At 37.2% G+C, this 22,689-nt stretch overlaps 1 long non-coding RNA gene across 1 annotated transcript in view; it reads right to left on the bottom strand.

The window, feature by feature from the left end:
* Nucleotides 1-1,453: 1,453 nt before the first annotated feature.
* Nucleotides 1,454-22,689, bottom strand: part of LOC115345699 — a 113,172-nt gene continuing 91,936 nt past the window's right edge. The window contains exon 3 of the long non-coding RNA XR_003924922.1: nucleotides 1,454-1,757. This is a non-coding gene — a long non-coding RNA (uncharacterized LOC115345699). The remainder of the gene's footprint in view (nucleotides 1,758-22,689) is intronic.

A 22,689-nucleotide genomic window follows, 5' to 3' on the forward strand; every position in this document is an offset into this window, starting at 1 on the left:
ATGCAAGGAATACATTGCTCTCCACATATAGGTTAGAGGCCTATATGGGGCATCTTCTTTGGAGACATTTTTAATTCTGCATGAATTCCTTTGCATGGTTGCACTACCCCACCTTCCAAATGGCTAGCAAAACCCACATCATCATCTTGAATGTGGCAACAGATAAGTGTTAAACAAGGTGGTCTTAAATGCAGATTTGATTGCCCAAAATGACAGGCAGAAAGACAGGTATTTTCAAAGCACATTACGGTAGCTAATCTGAAGTGTTTCAGAGTTGCTTTAGGACAAATTCAGGACTAACACAAAGAGAAAGAACCAGAAAAAATGTAATAGCCTGTACCTTGTTTTCTTATTTAAGACCAAAGTGCCATAAAACATTTTATATAAATAAGTAGGAGTAATAAAACCAAAGGGGCATGACCAATTAAAATGGACATTATTTTAAGAGATAAGAGGCAGATCAATTAAGGTGATGTTTCAACCCATCTATGGTAATTTATATTAGCTGAGGATCTGTCCCTAAATATTAAAACAGCAGTCTTGCCACTTCTTTTTTCGCCAATTTTAGACTTTAAAGACACTTTGCAGTTCAACGGTACAAGGTAAGAGAAACTCCACTGCATGCTGCTTCTGGGTGATAACACAGCTGTCATCTGCACCAAAATCACTACATAATTGCTTGCATTTTCTAAAGGATGGAGTGAAGAATAACTACCTAATTATATGCACAAAGGCACTTTTAGTTAAGTAAAATACAATTACGCTAGCTAGAACTTGTTTTGGACATGGTTAGTAACAAACGTCCTTTGTCCTATGAAAATATGCCAGGAAATTTTAGTTGACTGCAAGTATCCAATGTTGCCATTTAACACATCATCTGAAAGATTAATTTATTGGGCCCACACTTAACTACCATGTAACCTGCATTATAGTTTACAAGATGGAATGATTTTGTTTTACATGACAGTTATTGGGCCTAATTCGACTCGCAGTTATGCCAGTGAAAAGTTTGGAACAAGTCCATTAAAGTCAATGGCTCTATAAAATCAGGGGAAAATTAGACTCAGGCCCACCATGCAATTTAATAATAATTGGTATTACAAACTAGGCCAGTCTTCTGCCTCTCCCATTGGTAGCAAGTGGAACCAAGCACCAGATATCACATAATTCTAAGATAAGAGATGCGTACGTTAAGCCTCGGCCCTTCCACAGAGACCCAGGCTCATCTACCTTGTCTGACATGACACACAATGTGCTGAGACCACTGCATGCGTAGATATTCCCTAGCACTTTGGGAGGACCCCATCATGAAAATGCAGAAGAAAAGCAAGGAATTCAGAAAGGGATTTTTTATTATAATAACATTTACCTGCAAATCACTTAGGAATTACAGATTCTTTTTATTAACATCAAAAGTTTTGAGCCACCTTCTCTTATGTGGGTTGAGCTTACCTTTTCTTGTGAATTCAAGGTTTTCCACAGCTTTAGATCAGGCAGGACTTTGTCTTCTGTTTCCTGACAGGGTTATCATGCTATAGAGAACAGCTTTTCTCCTAGTATGGACTTCTGCTTTTTTACTGTTTCTTCAAATTCAGAAGCTCCAGACCTTCCTGGGGACAGCAATACAGACCCAGGCTTCATGAAGTGGGTCTTCTTCTGGGGTGCTTTTACAGTGGATGTCCTAGCTTGCAGTCTTTACTTCTCTGCAGCAGAACATCCTTGTAGGGTTTCCTGAAATGCAGACTCACAGCTTACACCTCAAGAAAAAAAAGGGCAGGTGATTAGCGTGTGCTATAGTACAAAATGACAAACATTATCCACTGCTTACAACCAGTTTTCATGATCTCCAAGTACCAAATAGTAAACACACAATAGGTAGTACTCAGGTGCTCTACCTGACAGAAGCTTTTGTTTTATATCAATCATTAACATTATATATTTTTATAATGTATTTATTGTGAGACTCAAGTCAGAAGCCCAAATATATAAAAGGACTATAAAAATACTAGTAAGTGAAGTTTAAATTCAGCATCTGGTGAAGGTATGCTCTAAGAGTATAAGCTAACAGGTGGGTGGTTTTTTTGTTCTTGTTGTCTTTTCAACTGTTGTTCTAAAAATAGTAATTTTAATATACACTCAATTTGGAAGCTTTTGAACAGAACTAGATATATTGTGTTATTCATAATCTGTCCTGTACAAACTGAGCCAAGCATTAGGTCACTGCACAAGCCACTGTACTTAAGCACAGCTCTGGGCCAGAGACAGTGGGAGTAGAAGGAATTAGAAAGGAAATAAGATGCGTCAAGATAGAAACAGAAGGGTTTGTTCCCCTGCTTAAGAAATGAGCTAAATTATTATTACTTTCTTGGGAAATTCACACTCTGAAGTGAACAAATACATCCAGTGACTCTTGTCCTCTCCCTTCTATTGTTGGTGTTGCATTACCAAATACTGCTCATTACTTGAGTTTTTAGATTGTCAACTGTTGCTAATCGACAGCTTTACAAGGATGACATGTATATGAAAAACAGTGTTTCCTTCCCAAGTCCACTGATGACCAGCTGACTTGAAAAAGTATGTTTCTATCTATTACACCACATGTACATGTTGGTAGCTTTCAAATTATCCCATTTATGTTAGAACTGGTAAAGTGATATTCTATTATTTCATCGAAAATAAAATGTATTGAGACATTTCGCATTGTTTTTCATTTTCCTTCTGTTTCAATATTCTTTTAACTTTGATTTGTGCCATGTAACAACTAAGTTATCCAAAATAATTGTTGCACATTACATCCATTACATTAAAGATGATCTGTGTTTATAAAATGAGATTGGTTTATGAATAAAATACATTGAGAAAATATAGCTGTCTCAACAGCAATTTTGTCAGTTAAAAATAGAGTGATATGGCTTGAATTTCTACACTTCAGTGCATCTCATGAGGGAGTGAAATGCTTATTAGATGGTAGCATGCATTATTCTCCAAATCTTCTTTTATATGCCTATTTTAAGTATTTGATTATTGTCTGGCTAATAATAGGTGCTTCTTCAGTCAAAGAACAGACTAGAGAAGATAGTGTAAATTGTAGCATATAATTGTTCACTGACTGCCATTGAAAAATGTTTAGCCACTACTGTATGACACTCTTCCTCTGATGTCTGCAGCCACTGTTCCATGTAATAGCAATCAAAGCTGTGGGAATCAGGAAAATACCACCCAGAGAGCAATCCCACCCCATTAATTTTTAAGTGCAAACAATACTCCAGAGGACAAGCAAGCTCACCTGGGGCCAGTGAAAAGAAATCACACCAGTCATTGACTTACTGGGGGCAGGAGATGGGTGGTGAAAAGGCTGTGAACCTCCCAGTTCCATAGCACTGCCTTGGACAGCTCATTCTCTGTCTTTCCTTCTGCTCCTTCACCTTGGCCACCACAGTAACCACACAGAGACACATTTTGGCTGCATCCTACATTGAACATGTACAGAACTGCATCTGAATTGAATTTGGAAGGAGCCAAGGATGATGGTAGCCAAAAACTATTTCTGAGGCTGTGTTATGGAGGAGGATCTTGAGAGCATGGCAGTTTGGCAAAACAGAGCAGTGAGGGGCTTCTGAGCCAACCACAAATGGATCAGCACGTTGCAGACACAGATAGACTGAAAAAATGTGAAAGCTGCCCAGAAAACAGCAAGACGTGAAGGAACTGAGCAAGAAGTTGCTCTTGGAGTCTGATGATTTTATCTTTCAGCGTATTCAGAGATAATCTTCAAGGGAAAGATAAATGGATAACCCCACTTTTGAATTGAAAAAATATGTGGGCTCATCCCCTAGCCTCCAAAGATTTTAATGAAGTGATTGGAGATGGACCTATGTAACATTTCAACTACTCCTCTTCCTCTCTAGTGTCAACAAATACCTCAGAGCTAGACTGGAAGCACCACTAGCTGGTCTCAGTGACAAATGTACATCTTTACTTTTATGCGTGCCAACTCACAAGCTTGCCACGCATATTCAAGAGGATGTAATTTTTCTGAACAACTACAGGTGCTCAAACCATCCTGCCCCATTGCTTCCTATTCCCAATGAAAACACTCACAAATTACTGTGGGTAATTTTGCAACAAGCCAATTGTGTTATCCAACCCTTTAACACTTAGAGAAGCCTTTTTATCCAACAACAATGTAACAGCGAAGGTGCCAACAGATCCAAATGGGCTCCAGAATGATTTATTCATTCTAGGCTTCTAAGCCCCTTTTCCTCAGTATTAATACTAAGATTAATGCGTCCCATCAGTGCGCTGCCAACAGGAACTTTAATAAAAGCAAAAACAACTAGTTGGCTCAGCTTGCTTTCTACTTAACGTTAGGACATCATAAAAACAGTAGCCTACAAAGGCTCTCCCTTTAATTTACTTATTACTTTACAAAATGAAAGTAATTTCATTTAATTTAACTAAAACACGCAGATTACAGGAATATAAGAACATCACTACCTAAAGTCATTCATTAGCCAATTTTTTAAAAGGATAAATGTAATATATTTTTAAATGGTGCATGTGCATCTTAAAACTTTTTTAAAAATTGGTGTAGACAGATGTATTTGAACATAACCAAAACACAACATATACAATACATAGGAAGGATGCCAGATTCATAATGACAATAAATTAAATCCATAGAGTAAATGACAGATGGGACATACCTACAAACTAACATTAAAGAATTTGTTAGATATGGAGGAATACTTGTTTATATAAGTATCGTCAAACCTTGGTCCCTTTCAAGGCTGTTTATCCACATCTATTGCCATGGACAATACAAGTGTACCATGTTGACGGTCTCGGCAGTGTGGACACTTGCCCTTTATTTCACATATGCCACTAAAGTCTTCAACTGCCAATGAATCACAACCAGCTGGGCTACATTTTGCCCAGGATGACCTTGTGCTTAAGAACTCTTTCTCTTCGCTAGCTCTTCACAGTTTTTACACCCTAGATCCTCAAGTCTCCAATTTCAAAATTCAAACCCATCAAAGTGTGTCCAGAAAAGCTTGAAGAACACACTTAATGAATGCTATTTGAAAATATAACCAAAAAAAAGCCAATAAAAAGCTCTGTGCCCAGAGTTGCTGGGACAGTTCAGTAACATTCTAACAAACTGCAGTGTGACAAATCACCTAAATGGATTGTGAAGGATACTGCGGACTGTATATTGCACATTTGAATGCATAAAGTGTATCTATTTGGCACGTAACCGCAAAGCTGCCTAAGCCATTTAAAAGTAAGCTTTCAAATTCATTCCTGATCACATTGCTATACTACAGAACGTAACCATTTCTACCTGAGAGATGTTTTAAGTTCTTTTTCTTATGGTCACCAGTCTTCCTGCCTTCTTTTGTGGAAAAAGTATGTATGCTTGCTCACATACTTCTCTTTTCTTTTTTCCCATCCCCTGTACCAACTAATTGTTCACCTAGATCAGGCACAGAAGCCACAGAATTGCTGGGTGGTGGCGATGGGTGAGTGGAGCAGAAACTCCATTTCCCCCTAAAAGGCAGAGGTCGCTCAACTGAAAGAACAGAAAGGCCTTTTATTCCTATAAAGAAAAGAAGAAGAAAAAGCTCTTCACAGTGAAGATGAAAAATATTGTATTTGGATCCTGGGAAGAACTTGTTCTTCCTATGGTGGAGAATAGTCTATTCACAGCACAATTCAAATAGCCTTTAGCTTTTCAAATATCTGCAATTGGCAAAAAGGATAATATGCATGTGTTTACATTTATTTTTATTTTTAGAAATTATTTTATGATCACAGTATGTATGTCAGACTAAGACATTTCATGTTATTCCATTCAAATGAGGAAGTTAAAATTTCTTAATCATCTCAGGCACTTAAGATTTCAAACTTCACCTATTTGGCTTTTATTGCAATGATAATACAGTGCAGGCTTTGATTTGTTGCCTCAGATTTTAACGATTACTTGTGTACTCCTACAAAAGCAGGACTTGCAACTGGCAAGGAAAAAAACCCTGGGAATATAACTTATATCTAAAGGTCTAAATGGATATATGAAACTGACAATTATTTGACCAAATTCAGAATAATATAGTATTCAGTGAACCCCACTTTTTTGTTTTCTGAAATTTCTTACAAATAATTTTAAAAATTCTCAAATGTTTTCCAAAAATACATGAAATGTAATCCTTGAATTGCCAGATCTGTAATTGCCTGCAAAGAAAGAATTTTGTACAATGTTGGTTGGTGATATAAAGGAAGTGTTATATTTCTAGTGGTTTATTAGATATATTATGTACATCAGACAACAATGTACAAACTGAGAACTGTAAAAGGTAAAATTGACATTTAGCACAGAAACGTTTCAAATAGAGGTAATTATATAATTTCTTTAATTGAAAGACACAAGCAATATCACATGATATATCTAATCTAACCATAGAGGTGCACATTTTGTTAGGAATGCTTACTTTTAAAACCAGAGTTCTCAGTTTATGCTGTGCTCAGTGAATACCAGCAAAATGGAAATGCAGAACATTACAGTCAGAACAAAAATTTCCTGTATACAAGTTGACAAGCTTTTCATTTTAATCTTCACATTTTGTAGACTCCCTTTATTAAGCTTTTTACTAACTGTATTAATAAAAAGTGGCAGTCGTATACTATTACTGATATCAATGTGACAATAATAATGAACTTTTAATTAGGAAGTATGATTTTTTCTGTTATAAAAAGTTGGAAAGAGAGGTAGACCCACTTAGTCCAAGTAAAATGATTTATCCCAGTTTCTGCAGTGAGCTTGGAAAGAACTCATCAGATAAATGGCTTGGGGAATCAACCTACCTCTAAATTTTATTTTACCAGCTGAAACTACAACCAATGATTTCTTGTAAAATCCTATGCTCCTCTGTATTTGAAATAGGGGTAGACCCAAAGTCTGCTCTTTTCTAATGAAAGGTTAATGGCCTGCCTCTACCTCCCTTCATTAAGCTGTTTTCTGTTAGAAGTTATTAGGTTCTGTTGGGAGGAAAAAAATGCCATCCACAAGTCCTATTTTATTTCCATACCATCTTCACTTCTCCGTTTTACTATTGCTGTTGGGTTTTGCTCATTTGCATTTGCCTTCTCATGCTGCCTTTGAATAGCAACTGAAGACAATTTGTCCCAGTTGAATACCCCAGATTTTGAGAAAGTCTGAATATGGATCCAAAGGTTCATAATGGGCTGAAACAAATCACCACTGTAAAAACCTTGAAGTATGCAACAATCCAAGCTGAGATGCCTTACAGTGTGAGCCTACTTGATCTTGAGAGTTGAGAGTAGAATGTGGTTGGCACCAATTGGATTATTTCATTTTTGGAGAGCAGATCACACAGCCCTCTACCCAGGGTAAGGGGGAGACTGACAATTATGCTTTTCTGAACTAGTTAAACCATCTCTAATTAATTATGATGGTTTCGGCTAAAACTTTCCAGATGAGCAGTTCAAGCTGGACTCAACACTGAACAATCATTGTGTTACTGAAATGCTCTGGTATATTCCAAGTCCTAACTTTTTGATTCATTGAAAATACCAAAAAATTAGCAGCATATGTTATCTCAATCCAGTAGATTTATAAAACTCAGATATCTTGTGATTGTGTTGCTACTTTAGCAGGATAAAAATTCCTTTTCACCCCCTTCACTTTTGCAAAATTCCCCCTTAGCTGTGTCTTAAAAATGTCAAACATACTTTACTGTTTCCAAATAAACACATCATTTTTGGCAGAATTAGTAGACAAGAAAGGTAGGGGCACTGTTGTTATAGGAGTTCATATAAAAAGCAAATTTTAATGTTTCAAAATTTAAGACTTTCCTAAAGTTTTAAAGTACATCCTCCCTGACTCCATCTGTATTATTGTCAAAACCATTATGAAGTGTCCCTTTGGAAAAGTAAATCTGATTAATTAGCATCAGTCTCCATTGTAGAATTCAACAGCTATATAAATAGCCATAGACTTTTCTTAACAAGTATTCTATTATTGTTTTCAGCATTGTTAAAATCTAAAATGATTTAATTGTTTAACCATTGTGTTCTGTGCATTGTTTGCAAAGTTTGTCAAGAGAATTTTTCTTACAGTGTTCTAGAATGACTGAAACACACTTTTTCTTCAGAACTGCTCTAACACAATATACTAAAGCAGGATATCTTTTAAGTAGCAATTCTGCATATAAAGGGAAAGAAAGCAGAAAAACTGGAGACAACTGAGAACATGAAAATGCCAGAAAACAGTTTCCACTGCAGTAGTCTATTTCAATAGAAAGCTTGTGTCATTTGTGATATCAATAAGCTAAAAAATGCTTTCGTAGTTGTCTAGCAAGAATATGGTGATTTCAGCTGCAGTTCTCCAGCAAAAAAATATCACTACATGGTAACAGTGCTTGGATATTGACTCTGTCATGCTGTTTAGCTTTTGTGCAAGAGGCTAAGTATATGGAGGCCACTGCCCACATCTCACAGGAATTACTGCTTTGAAGGCACTACTGCCCCATATCCTTGCCGATCTCTGTTCACAGACAAATAAAGCATGGCTACAGCTCTCAACCAGCAGCCTCTCAGGAAAGGGATTCTCATCACCAGCTCCTCCTGGTGCCAGCTGACTATAGCCAGTAAGGAGTAGTTTGTACTGCCTGCGCTGCACCAGCTTAATGCTGGAATTGCAAAGGCTTCAATTCTTAGCTCTGGCAGTCTAACACCTTTCTTTAATATTCGCTTTACACAAACAATTTCAGAAGTCCCCTGGTACTCTGCACAAATTCAGCTAACACGTAGTCCCATTAAAAATTAAGAGAGCAAAAATATGTGTACATGTTTACTTCCACATTGAAACCCACAGAAATTCTTCAACTCTGAACTGTAAATGTAAATATAAATCAGGAAAAAAAAAAAGCAAACCGTCCCAATGTTTACTTGCTTGTAACACAAGAAGCAGGATTTCAACATTCACCAGAGCAACCATAAATAATATGGCCATCTTTAATTTGGCCTCCAATATCTGACCAACCTTGATTTATCCACAGACAAAACCAAGCATCTCTAATTTGCTAACCAATCATTGCAATTCTTTTCTTACCAACCAATAATTCTGCCATCTCTAATTTACCAATAAATAATTCTGCACTCTCAAATTTACTAACCGATAATGTGACCAATTTGCTGACCAATGATTGTGTCAACTGGTAATAGTGCCCCTAGCAAACAGTAATTTGCCAAGCAATATTTGGACCTTTTCCCCCTCTAGCAATAAAGAACTTTAGTGGTCTTTGATTCAGTATCTACTACATTGCTCTGAAATTGCTTAATGTGGATAGTGAGTTTTTTTACAAAGTATTTGCTTTCTCTGGGAATATTTGTTTACATTGACTGCTTAGAAATTGCACAGGTCTCTCTTAAATGTCCATGAACTAGAATATTGTTTTCCCTTTTAGCAATATTAGCATTTGAGGGAAGCCTATTTTTTCTGTTAGCAGTATTCCTCTGCATACGGCTAACTCCTCTGTTAGTACTGTTGTCATCATGCTGGGATTTGGCGACAATTCCACAGTGCTTGGACAGTGTGCATTGGTAAAGCAGTGACACCGCTAGCCAGCTCTGTCACCCTGCTGACCTTACCACCCAAGTTGATCCTGCCTGGGCAGAGATTTGAGCAGAAAGAGTTCATATATAAAGCCATGTGATTGATTAGTTTTTTTCTAATTTCTATGTCCCTTGGCTTGAGTGAAAAACACGGTCTTGAATTATTGGTTTCTTTAAACAGTAATAATAGCATTTTGAAGTCATGTAGAAACTTCTGCAATCAACTTTACCTCCAAGAAATGTTACCAGTTTTGTGTAATTTTATTAATTCATATTAAAGCCGTTAGCTAACACAACATCAGCTCAGTGAGCAACCACTCTAACGCCCATTTTACAGGGAAAGCCTACAGAGAATAAGGGCATAGCAGGAATGACCATCAGTACTGAAATTAGTAAAGAATTTCCAAGCTCCTAGCTGCTGGATCAGACAGCTACAGAAAATAAAATGTCTACAGGCTGTGGGCAAAATCACTGCAAAATTATATAACAGAATATTTACAAAGAGAGAGACTGTGAGTTCAGGAACTGCTTTATGCAAAATACAATAACTGCACCAGCTCACCCTATATTGTTCCTTGTAACCAACCTCCTAATACAGTTTAGTGATTAATTTATTGCATATTCCAGGAAATTAGTCAAAGCAACATTAATTCCAAAACAGAACAAAATTTTGAGATTTCTAACTTTTACAAGAAAAAAAAGACACTTGCATTTTAAAATCATATAAAAATATGAATTGATTCTGTTCAAATTTCATTCTGGTAGTAGTAGACTGGAAGCACATTCTAGAACTGCATTGCAGGCCCCCTTCTTTATCTTTTTCTTTCCCGTCTTGTGGGATAAGCCCAGCCTAAGCAGCACTGTTGCTTCTCAGTTTTTTTCTTCCTGAAGTCTCCTGGGATTCTTGAAAGAAGAGGCAGAAATGCCATTCTGGGTGGCTGTTCCTTTAGAGGAGGTTGTGAATAGGGAAAGTTAGCCAAGAAGGAAAAAGAGTTGGCCAAGAAGGCAGGAATTCCCAGAAGGCCAGAGGTTTGGTATGTTTAACGTTCTCTTGGTGCTGGAGGAACAAGCATAATACAACTGAAGCTGTACTAAAGCTTATTTCCTGAACCTAGTTATATGACAAAAGTAAATATAAAACCTCACTATCTGAGTTGTAAGAATAAATAACAACTCTGATGCTTCAGTAGTATTTCTGGTAAAGATTTCAAATAGCCATAACATTGGGTTTTTTTCCACAAAAATATTTGCTTTACAAGCTTGGGCTTGTTAAGTTGTCAGTGGCAAACATTTCATTAGCCAATACTGGGAAGATTAACTCAAATACAATGCAGCACTGTTTATCTGGCTAGCATGAAAAGTAGGTGTGCTCAGATGAAGGCACCAAGAATGAGTGTGCATGCATCTCTTCTGCATATAAAGTGGAAGAGGGTGGGAAAATGTCATAAGTAGGAGATGGAGATTGCTGAGGCCTAACGTGAATGAAAGATAATGGTGTAGGACAAGACACAATCAATGTGAAAGCAGAAGTTTACAGAACTAGCAGAGGGACAAGATGGTCAGTCAAGAGTGCAAGTGTCAGAAAATAGCAATGTGTCTACACCTTGAAAGATGTAAGTTTCTAGATGTGTGTAGCTGCCCGTGTTTCTCTCTTCAAAAGCAGGCATGAGTCAAGAAAAATTTAACCATTCAGGAATTCCTAAGTTTGTTTTACAGTATGCATATAAGTACATCCAGAAGGTTACAGAGGATAGATAGCACAAAGAGAAGTGTCAAAGAAAAAAACACATTAAAAGCACAATAAGCATATGCTTATAGTATTAGCATAATGTTTTACACTGGAGGGAGCATGAGGATTGATGCATGTAGGAAGATGGTTTTGCCTTGTCTGGTTAAATTTTCTACATTAGAGTACTATTGATTTTCCCAAGTATATAGGATACTGTATGTACCCCATTCTGCTACCCTTACACAGGTTAATTCTTTTATCCATTTCAAACCCGGTCAATCAATAACAGTGATCAGGTAGGTTGTGAAATTGCCTGGAAAACACATCCACAAAGTAAACCCAATACAATGGCCTGTCTATGTGACTTAAAGCTTAGCACAGCATTGAAAATCACTAATGGAACACTGTGCAGTTTGTTCATGCTACGAACAGTCAAGAATCATGCATAATGTAATAGTGCATCTGCTAACAGCAGCTCACACAAGCTAATTTAATCTTGTTTTAAACTAGACACAAGGAATTAATCTTTAAAGCTGCTCCCGTGATTCTCTTTGGCCCTTAAAATATTGAGGGTCTTTCCACCTCCCCATTTACAATACTATAAAGGGATGGATTTCAGTTATCATCATGTATTTACATTTCATCTACATTAGCTGGAAAATGATGCAAGTCCATAATTTATCAGTCTTAAAAAGCACATTGCTGGACCAGTCCAGAAGCTGTGTTTTGTGTTCTCACATCTGAAACTGGTATTAAGTCTCAGGCTCTACTGTGGAAGTTAAGAGTACCTAAATAATATTTGAAAAGAAATAAATAACTTTTTTTTTTCCTTGAGTTCAGTTTGGCTGTATTAATTACACGAGACTGTCTCACAGCTATTTCTAGTGTAAAAGTTACCTTTATTATTATTATTAATTATTATTATCTTCATTACTTGTATTGCTACAGTGCTATTGTGTTTGGTAGTGTGCAAACACTGAAAAAGACAGTCTTCACTCTAAATAATTTATCATCCAAGTATAAAGAAGATACAGACAGATTGGAGAGTACAAAAGGAAAAAACCAAAAACAATATTGATGAGAAAGACAAGAAATAAAATACTTATATACAGTAAACTTGACTTTGGCAAGATTTCAATTTGGGAACTTGAATTTTTGGACCTATAGCCACAGAGAAATTTAAGTAGGGCTTTGAAAGACAAGAATGAATTACCATTGCAAATGTTCATGGCAAGCTCCTTGTAAGCATAAGGAAGACTGACAGAAGAAAAATGCTCATAGGAAAAAGTAACAAGTGGGAGGTGGAGACTGGTCACTCATCACTCATCAAGATTGGTGAGGCATATGATGTCTTGATATTGAAAGGAGGATGATAGATAATGGGAAAGGAAAGAGTGAACACGAAAACAAGTATTTTACTACGAATGTGATGGAGCTAATGGAAGAAAAACAAGGGAGGAAGGAAAGAAATAGCCTAGGTAAATGGGCTTTGTGAAAGGTTTCTGATCATGTGCAAGTGAAGCAATGCTACATTTCAAGGAAAGTTTAGTATGCAATAAGCAACAGAGGATGATGAGAATCTGGAAAAGAGTTTATGCTGCAGATGGGACAGGACAGGCCTAGACATCAAATACTGGGCTAAGGGATGGTGACAGTAAGTGACAGGACCATGATGTTGGACACCATAGTCAACAACAGATATGCTGAAAAGGAGTTTGGTTGCTGTAAACAGCTGTCAGCAAAGTTTAGAGCTCTATTTTAACTATGATACATTGAACACCCATGGAGAAACATTAGATGGTGACAGGCCAGTATTAAACTTCTAAGAAGGGAAAGGTAAATCTGTGAGATTTCTGACTAGGAACAGTTGTCGAGTTCGTACTTGTGGACTATATATATATCAGAGATAACATACAGAAAGAATAGCAAAGTGTAAGCAAAGGATACGCACATGAAGATGAAGAGCTAGTGCAACCTCCCTGCTTGTTGCAGCAGGTTTGGACTAGATGACCTTTGAAGGTCCCTTCCAACCCAAACCATTCTGATTCTATAAGGACAGACTCATTGGAATCAAATGATGAAGACTGAAATTCATTTAGAGGAGGACATCATCAGAAAGTAGTTCAACAAATTTAGAGCAGAGACAGAGAAGGAAAACCATGAGTAGAAGTCCTAGAAAAGAGGCCAAGAACATTTCTTCAGATAGACAAAGTTAAATTGTGTTTGTATGATGAAGGGTTAACCCAGTATAGAGATATATTAGAAGGATATGGTCAGAATAATGACAAGTATAAAAAGGTCACCAGATGGGGATGAAGTTAGAGGAAATGGACTGAAATGGAGATACAAAACAACCATCATGCACTGTGAGAGAGGAGGAAGAAAATTTTCTGAGAAGGAGAAAGAAAGCAAGCAGGGAAGGCAAAGAGGTGGTTTCAATTTTTCTTGGGAAAATATGAACTCCAGCAGCATTTTGAGTAGTAAGTGAGTAGTAATAACATAAAGGTGACCTGTACTGTTGGCATAGGCTCCAAATAAAATGCAGAACAACAAAAAATACATTACGAAAGCCATGTACTTTCATTTCTGGTAAAATTTGATATTGAACTGTAGGTAAGCATGCTAGCAAGCAGCAAACATGACAGAACTTGCCTGTTTACTCAGGTCTAGAATGAAGGAAAACACTGTGCTTTTGTGGCATCTTAGACTTGTAGGAATAGCAGAGTTAGGTCAATGCCAACCTTCCACAATTTTCAATTTCAATTTTAGATTCAAGCCAGCCTTCCAAACCCAGTTGGAACCCTCAGGTTTTATTCTGCATCCTAAGAACTACAAATATTCCCCAGATCTTCTGGAAAACTGTAAATTGAAGTCCTTTGAAGCTTGTTTAAGACCACTTCAGGGTTGGTGAAGTGTTGCAGTTGGAGCATTCACTAAGGACTGTTCATAAAATACCTCTGCTTAAGCTTTAAATATAAACAAGCCTCATGAGATTCAAACCTAAGTATCTCCCGCTCTGATTTATAGTAAATGTTTAAGGGACAAATAAGAAAAACCAGAGTGTCTGATAAGGACAATCTATACAGATACAAACTAATAATCAGAGAGAGAGTTCTCTAAACCCATTCAGACTACTTCTTGTTAATGTGCATTAATAATATTTCTTTAAAAAGTTTCTGAATAGTTGGACATGGCTCTGACCTTAAAAATGCACAGTCCAAAGGTAGTCAAGTAGTCAGAGAGTAGTGGAAAAAGAATAACAATAATAAAATTATACAATTTATCCATGTCAACTTGATTCACAATAAGCACAGCAGATCTTTAAAAGGGACTTAAATGTCAACAGGGTGTTATGAATGAAAGAACAGAATAAACATCCATTATGTTACAGAGTATGTGAAAAACTGCATGGAAAACAGAAATCAGGTTTGATTTAAGATTATGAACCCATAAATTCACTTGTACTTCTTACATGTTAAGCCTGCCTCATACAGTACTTATTATTTCTAAAGGGAAAAACCCCCTAACATCCTGTATAATCATTAGAATTTACTGGTTCTTTCTGTTTCCAGAAAATACTTTGTTGACTCCATTCTAATTTATAATTGATTTTAAGCTCCTTTCTGTTTGTTTTAAATGCATCTTTAAATGCAGTAAATAATTTGAGCTATAAAACCTCCTTCTGTATGTACACACATGCACACATAAATGATATATAATACACACATCCAGAAAATGCTTACCATGCCTTTTCTCTCAGATATTTAATGTAATTTTAATACAAGATATTCAGTATAAACAAACACTTGAAAATAACATCAAGCAGAACTCCTTTAAAGTTAGACTTGAGGTTGTGAATGAGGCCTCAGCTCCAAAGCTTCTTCATGGCCATAAAAGGAAAGTTTAAGTAAACAATACACTGTTTTTATTTAAAAAAAAAAAAAAAAAAAAAAAAAAGAAAAAGAAAAGAAAAATCATCCCATGCCAAGCCCAGTCAAAATGCATTATTAGGGTGTCCAGGAAATTATAGCTTGTGTCCATTAGTCCTTTCAGGGTTAATATTGATGCAGATATTATTTCTATCCACGGTACCATTTATTTGAAATATTATGACTGGGAGTAGCTGCAGCAGTGAATCAAATCAATTGATAGAGCAGTTAGCCCCGCAGTCAAGGCTGCCTTTACACCGTGCAGCGAGCATGAAATATTATGGAGATTGTTCTTTAAAGTGATCACTTTATCATCATTTGTCTGCAGCCCAGGCTATTCCTTCCTGCCTTGCTTCCCTGTTGGGTTAGAGCTGTCATAACTCAATCAGCCGTATAATGCTGTTCACAGCACCTCCGTAGCAGGTATTGAACCTGTCAAGGGCCACTGAGGGAATTATACTTATCCATTTTGACAGCTAGCAACACCACTCTGATATTTATGTCAGTTTATATATGTATGATATGTATTTCTTAAATGTAATTAGAAGCCTGTTTGTGTGTGATATATCTGAATTGCCCAGAGCTGCCCATGATTAAGACATTGATTTCTAACCTTGTGCGTTACTGGAGAAGGGAATATGACAAGCTCCATCACTCAGGGGTTGCAGCTAACCTCTTCTGTCTATATACATCATATGAAATTGTCACTATTGTTTATCTGTCCAGCAAAGTTGACTACAAAGCAACTGTTATTTTAGTTTGCTAAATAAACTAAAAGACCGTAAAACAAACCATCAGCCCTGTCCCTCCAGAGCACTTGTGTTTTGCAGCTGTGTTACTCGGACTAAGGTCACAAAAGCAGACTACACTCTGAAAGCTGAGTGAAGATCACCATCATGCCTGTTATATCACTTGTTCTCATAGGTATCTAGAGCATACTACTTGGACTTCAAAGTGATATTTTTGTAGATATCCTATGTGCCACGCAATAGAAAATATACTGTATTTCTGTTAAAAAGGGAATAAAGACAAATATGAACAAACAAACAAAAAAAGCCCCCCCCCTAAAACCCAACCATCTCTTTATGCTAATTCATTTATTTTGTTATGGTTTCAGAATGAGATTGTTACACAAAATAGTTACTGTATGTATAATTAGCCTCTTGACTTTCTTCCAGTTTAATATCCTACTGGTTTAAGGAGATTATATTCTCCAAACCATTCTTCCCCTCACTGCAGAGGTAATGCTGAAGCAATTTGTTGTTTTGGTGGTTTTTTTTAAAGTTCCTAAAGAATTTAGGTTAGGATTTCTGGATTCTAATTTAGACAATTCAGTTTCTCTGGCTCACAGGGCATAATCTGTATTGATCTTTACCTCTGCAAATTCACACCTTTACTCTTACAGATTTAAAAACAACAACAAAAAAAAAGTGGGTTTTTTTAACAGTACACTCAGGTTTTACCTCCATTTCCCTCAAAAACCAATCTCCTTCTGAAGATATTTGGCATCAAAAGTTTCAAATTTAGATAGAGTTTAAAAAAGCATCTGCATTAGATTATGTTTTGAAAAATCCTCTCTACAGCTCTGGTTTTACAGTCTAGGATTCTAAGGAAATTTCAAAGCATTATTTGAGAGGATCAGAACTTTCCACGTCTTGAGTTTCAACAACATAGGTGGACAGTTTAAGCTGTCGCCCATCATCAATAGAAATCCCCATTTGAAGATGCCTTGAAGCTTGCTGAGATCAGAGATTAGTGTAAATTGTATGATCCTATTTCTGTTTTCTTAAACAAGTAACAGATGAACCAAAGAAAAACAAGAAGCCTGCAAACACTGCTTATAAATAGATGCTAATCTTTGAAAGTATAAGTACCTTCCAGAAAAACTCCCATTGTGACCTTAACATTATATTAACTGCATTTCATTTTGAGATTCAGGTGCTTATATGAAATAGAACCTCAGTGAAACACAGAAAAAGCATTAAAAAGGTCCAAAGGATCCATCTGCATCTCTAGACATATATTTGTGACAGATCCCTAGAAAATAATCTAGAAAACTTCTATGCCACCAGTCTCCCATAGAAAACCTGTTTCTTTCCTCACAGAAGCCAAAAGATACCAAAAGCTACAGTCTATCATAGAAAAAGCAAAAGCATTCAAGCTAAATATCATTCAGATGTCACTGTTCCTACCTTCCCTTAATAAAATCCAAAGACCTCTGTAATCCAAAGATCTATGAGGAGAGCTATGTGGTTTAATTCATATGCTTCCAATGTAATTCTTCCAGATTGTTTAATTTATAATGAAAATGGAAACATACAATTTTGTTTTCTGGGTTACAGCATGATGTGCCTGTAGCTGAAGACTTTTATGTAGCTTGCAAAAAAAAAAAAAAACCAACACCAAAAAACCCCCAAGAGAAAATAGTAATATTCCTTACCTCTGAAATAAGATGGCTGTGTAAAATGCATTTTCTTTCTGGTTTATCACATAAAACCATGATAGAACAGAGCAAAATAAGGTGGGTACACCAAGGAAAGCAAACAAAATTAGTATTATCCAGCAACAAATTAGTTCTTGAATCTAAAGTGCTAAGCATTAATTGGAATAAATCTGAAAAGCTTGCTCGTAACTTTTGTTAAGCTACGTCAGCCATCCTAGGTAAGGATTCTGCCATTAGAAAATAGCTGGATCAGTCTAGGGTATAATCCCACAAGTTATATCTGGCTACATTAGCTTGTGAGACAAATATTTACGCAGCCTATAGTGCTAAATGATACTGACCTCAGTGACCATACAGGACAGTACATACAATTACTACCAGCTGCCCTCAAAATATCTCCAGTGTATTAAGATGTAGTTTCCTACACATTTCATTATGCCAGTTCCACTTTGCAATGCATTTTTTGGATAAGTAGGTGATCTGAGATGCAGTTAGAAAGAAAACCACAAAACTCACTGATAGTAAATCGCAAATTATCTTTCCTACATTCTCATAAGGAAATTACATAAAGATGGGACCTTTCAATTACTTTTGTTTTAAAAAGACTTTCCAAAAAGGGCTCCAACTTTTGAGCATTCAGACTAATTATCCTGGTCCTGCCATGTAAAGACAAGGAAGGATGTGCCAAACTTTAGAGTTATGGTTTACTCTCTGGATGCTGAAAAACTTCCTTCTTCCTTCCGAAACATCCCAAGATGATTATAAATGCACCCTTTATACAACTATTTGAATTAGGATCCTTTCAGTTTTGAACACTGGAACTCTTTAACAGTGTACAGAAAAAATTCATAAGGGAGAAAGAGGAAGAATTATCTAACACATATAACACAAAATTTTAACATGTCTAAATCATGTCTCATAATTTTTGATGACTTTCATTTGACCAGGTATTTGATGAACACTTCCATGGAGAAAATATGTGTATAGAAATAACAAATTGCCTCAGCTGGAAATGGCCTGCACACTAGTGTTAACTAAAAGCATGACCCCTTCTTTAATAACAGTGATTGAGACTCTCATTTTACATCTCCACAAAGACAGCTCACTTCCAGCAGCAGAGTGCCCCTTTAACACCATTGGTTAAGAGGTGGTGGAGAGCACAGAGTCTCTAGCAATGAATCACCCATGTTAATTCCATGCTTTGCATGGAAGATCGGACAATTTCATAGTGTTATGTTATTCAACTGCCATAATTTAGTGTGTTGCATATAATACTTATGATGCATTTTGTATCTTTAAAGCACTGTACAAAGATTATAAATGAAAATATGGTAGGAATTACTATTTCCATTCATATGAGGAAGAGAGGCAACTGAGTCAATGGCACAGCTAAGAGAAAAATTCTGACTCCTTGCCCTGAATTTTGCCAAATAGTCCTAATAAAGGGTTTTCTCGGGCAACCCCTATAGTCTACTTTCAGACAAGGTGAACTTTATTATGGTGCCTCAACACAGATACCTAGTGACATTTGAAATACACTTGGGGATCCCATCAGCTCTCCAGTTGCTGCTACAAAACAGTATAGTCTCATAGCCTGCCCATATACAGATTTCTTGGATAACATAAGACATTTCAAGGGCTCCAGACATCTACAGTAAAGGCAACTGAATCAAACCCTCTATGCCAGTATTTTGTGTCACAGTAATAAATTCCTGAATGTGCTGAATATAGCAGTGCCACTTCCATGACAGGCCCAAGCCAGTACTAATTAGCCAAAACCTTTGAATCCTAGCTATGTGCAAGAGCAGATGTAAGAAATCTTATTCGAAATTCAGAAAAATCCAAACTGTACTTTCTGTTTACTACTCATCACCATTTATGGCTTGCAGCATTTTCATACCAAAGAACAAATACATTTTGAGTGTTCTTTCTAAATTCAAAAATCTCATTCCAAATTTTTATATAAATCCATTGCACGAAAATCTAATTAAAAAAAAAATGCTCTGCACAACTGTGAAAAGTTTTTTATGCTAGAATTGCACCCAAGATTTAGATCTGAACACAAGAATTCAGATCTGCTATTAGCAAAAGTCAGTAGATTACAGATTTGAGCATTGGGAATGGTGGATACCAACGCAAATATACGCCAAGATATGCTTGAAGAGCAGCCTCTGTGCCTGGCAGATGGATATCCAGGAACCGAGAAAAAAAGCCCTTGCTGTCTCAGAAAGAGAAGCCTGGCTGCAAGGGCTGAGAGTCCTCCTGTTTCTGACTAGTGCAGAAGGAATGGGGTGAGGGGGATATCAACAGCGGCACAGAAGCGAGCAGGACCTAGCAGGAGGCATTCACAATTTCTAGGTGAGGGAAGCCAGCTTCGAAGAGGCCATCCACTCATCTTCCACTCTGACACACCTCATGCAGCAGCCTCTTGCACCAGGAGGGTGCACATTAGAAAGCAGATGCGCCTGTAGTTCAGTGACAATCGCGGTTGTTTCCTGAGAGGAACTATGAGCAAAAGAATGGTGAAGCAGCTGGGTACGATCTGTGTTTGGGAAAGGTGTACGATACGGACAGGCATGGAAGAAAACACTCAAAACACTGTGATGCTCATGTTAAGCTTTGGCATTTAGTTTACTGACTCATCTATTCTATCTGAACACTGCAAGAACCCCAAGAGAAGATTTCAAAAGGGACTTGCCTATACAGCACACAGAGATTGACGAACTTCCTTTGCAAGTGGAGAGGGGGAGGGTCCATAACTGCTAGGAAACAAGAGGTGTTTCTGCACATCAACTGCAGGGTTACTCTGGCACTGCAAGCTTAACCGTTGCAGGGTTGCAAAGAATAAAACTTTTGGCAAAATAAGAAATTCTGCATTCTACTAATCCCATGCAAATTAATTTTCCAAGATGTCTGGCAACTTTTTTGGGATATAATAGTCTGTCAATAAAACATGAACACCACAGACACTCTAGTAACACAGTATCTTAGGTATCCACTGATTAATATGTAAATATAAAGAAGCACCTCTGGAAATATACTTAAGCTGTTACCAATACCACTTATGCAATATTAATGATTATTTTAAGGCCATTTATAAATGTGTACTACTACTCTCCTCCCCTTTTACCATACCCCATTCCTACAGCTTTTTATGAAGAGTGGCTTTCTCTAATGGCAGTCTTTTTTTGCCACTGAGGATATTTTTATTCAGCAAATAAATCAGTGAAATCCTTATATTGAGATGTTCATGACCTAGATGGGTGTTTTAAGATCTGGCCAACTCAGCCCACACTGAAAAAGGAAAAGGAACCACATGCAAAATTTTAATCCACATTCAGACTTTGAACTCCCAAAGCCTGGAGTTCCTTGTCTCACAGTTTTCTCACTAATGCACAGAGTGCAGGTTGATGACTTGGATATTTCCGATTCTGCCACAGATCTGCTGGGTGGACTTGAGCAAGGTTCTGCTTCTGGATAGAATGGTAATGATACAAATAATCCTTGTAAAACATTCACAGATCTTCCTGTGAAAAGAACAATAATACTATTGTGATCTGTTTTTAATGTAAACTAGGATATGTCATATAACAAATGATCTTTCATTACTTCCAATTTCTTTACTGAATAAAGGGACTTACTTACCCCGTTTGTCTCCCACAACCTGGTGTAGGCATGTGAGGAAGGACAGAGGGGAGAGAGGGGAAGAGGGAAGAGAATACGGACTGGTACTTCAGGGCAACCAAAGTCATCACTGGCTGTAAAAGCTTTGGGCCATGCTTACTAGACCTACTTTCAATAAATAGTCACTGCAGTGCACCTCCACTGGCACTGTACATTAGAGTCAAAATTTAAAAATAAATTCAGCTGCGGCTCTTGAGAGCTGTCGAAACAAGACCTACTGACATCCTGATCTTTAGCATGAACATGGACTGCAGTACCTAACCATAAATGACACTAGAAACAAATACAGTTATATCTGCTAAATTGCTGCAGCTTACCTCTGCCACCTTTTCCTTCCATGTTCTAGGGGATGGAAAGTGTACATAGTTATGTAAAATCATTCTGACATGTCTGAATTCATTCTCGCCATGCCATTTGTTTTACACAGCACAAACAATAATCAGCCAACAAAATGGAAAAAAGGGAGATATAATTCATCGTGACCATCTTCAAAATCTGTTCTCGCAACCTTCCTGCTCTACCCTATATGGATTCTTAAGTACCTCTCAAATTAAAAGTATTACATTTCACAAATTCTGATCCTGCAGTCACATGGCATGCAGAAGTGTACAGAGTAACTGTCCAAGACTGGTGACAGACTCAGGGACGCTCTCTCATGACAATACGATGTGTGGCTTTCATAGCTTAGTCAGAACTCTAACCTGCAGAAACAACTGCAGAAGTAGGTGAAACATTAGAGCTATTTCTGTTATTACTAAAAGCATCAGACTCTTGAATGCCAATCTACCATTTCAAAAAGCATTGCTATGGGAGAGAGAGAGCAAAAGAACAAACTCAGGGTTTTTGCTGGGTCTCTGGGATTCACTCATATATTGGTCTGTCTGCCGGTCTGCTGATCTCTGAGCTACTCTGCCTCCCACTGTGTCTGATACCAGGAGTGCCAGAGTGGCTGAGAAATCAATGGAGCAGCTGAGGGAGCCAGCTGGCAGGGGAAAGGAGCAATGGATTGTGAAGGATAAAGAAGTAAAGAGGAAAAGAAAAAAGATTTGTTGAATTAAACAGTAATGAGGAAGGGACAGAGGAACTCACTAACCCCTTTAGAAGGGCCACGTTAAGTCCTCCACAAAACCCAGGACCCTCTGGAGCATTCTAATCAGTTTAATGATGCAGATTCCCCTTCCACCCCCTGCATGAACTGAGCTGCTTTTTTGTCTCTTTATCAAAGGATGACTTTTCTAACAATGATATCATTCACAATGCCTACATTTCTA

Source organism: Aquila chrysaetos, chromosome 9 (assembly GCF_900496995.4).
Source record: "Aquila chrysaetos chrysaetos chromosome 9, bAquChr1.4, whole genome shotgun sequence".
NCBI classification, from domain to species: Eukaryota; Metazoa; Chordata; class Aves; order Accipitriformes; family Accipitridae; genus Aquila; species Aquila chrysaetos.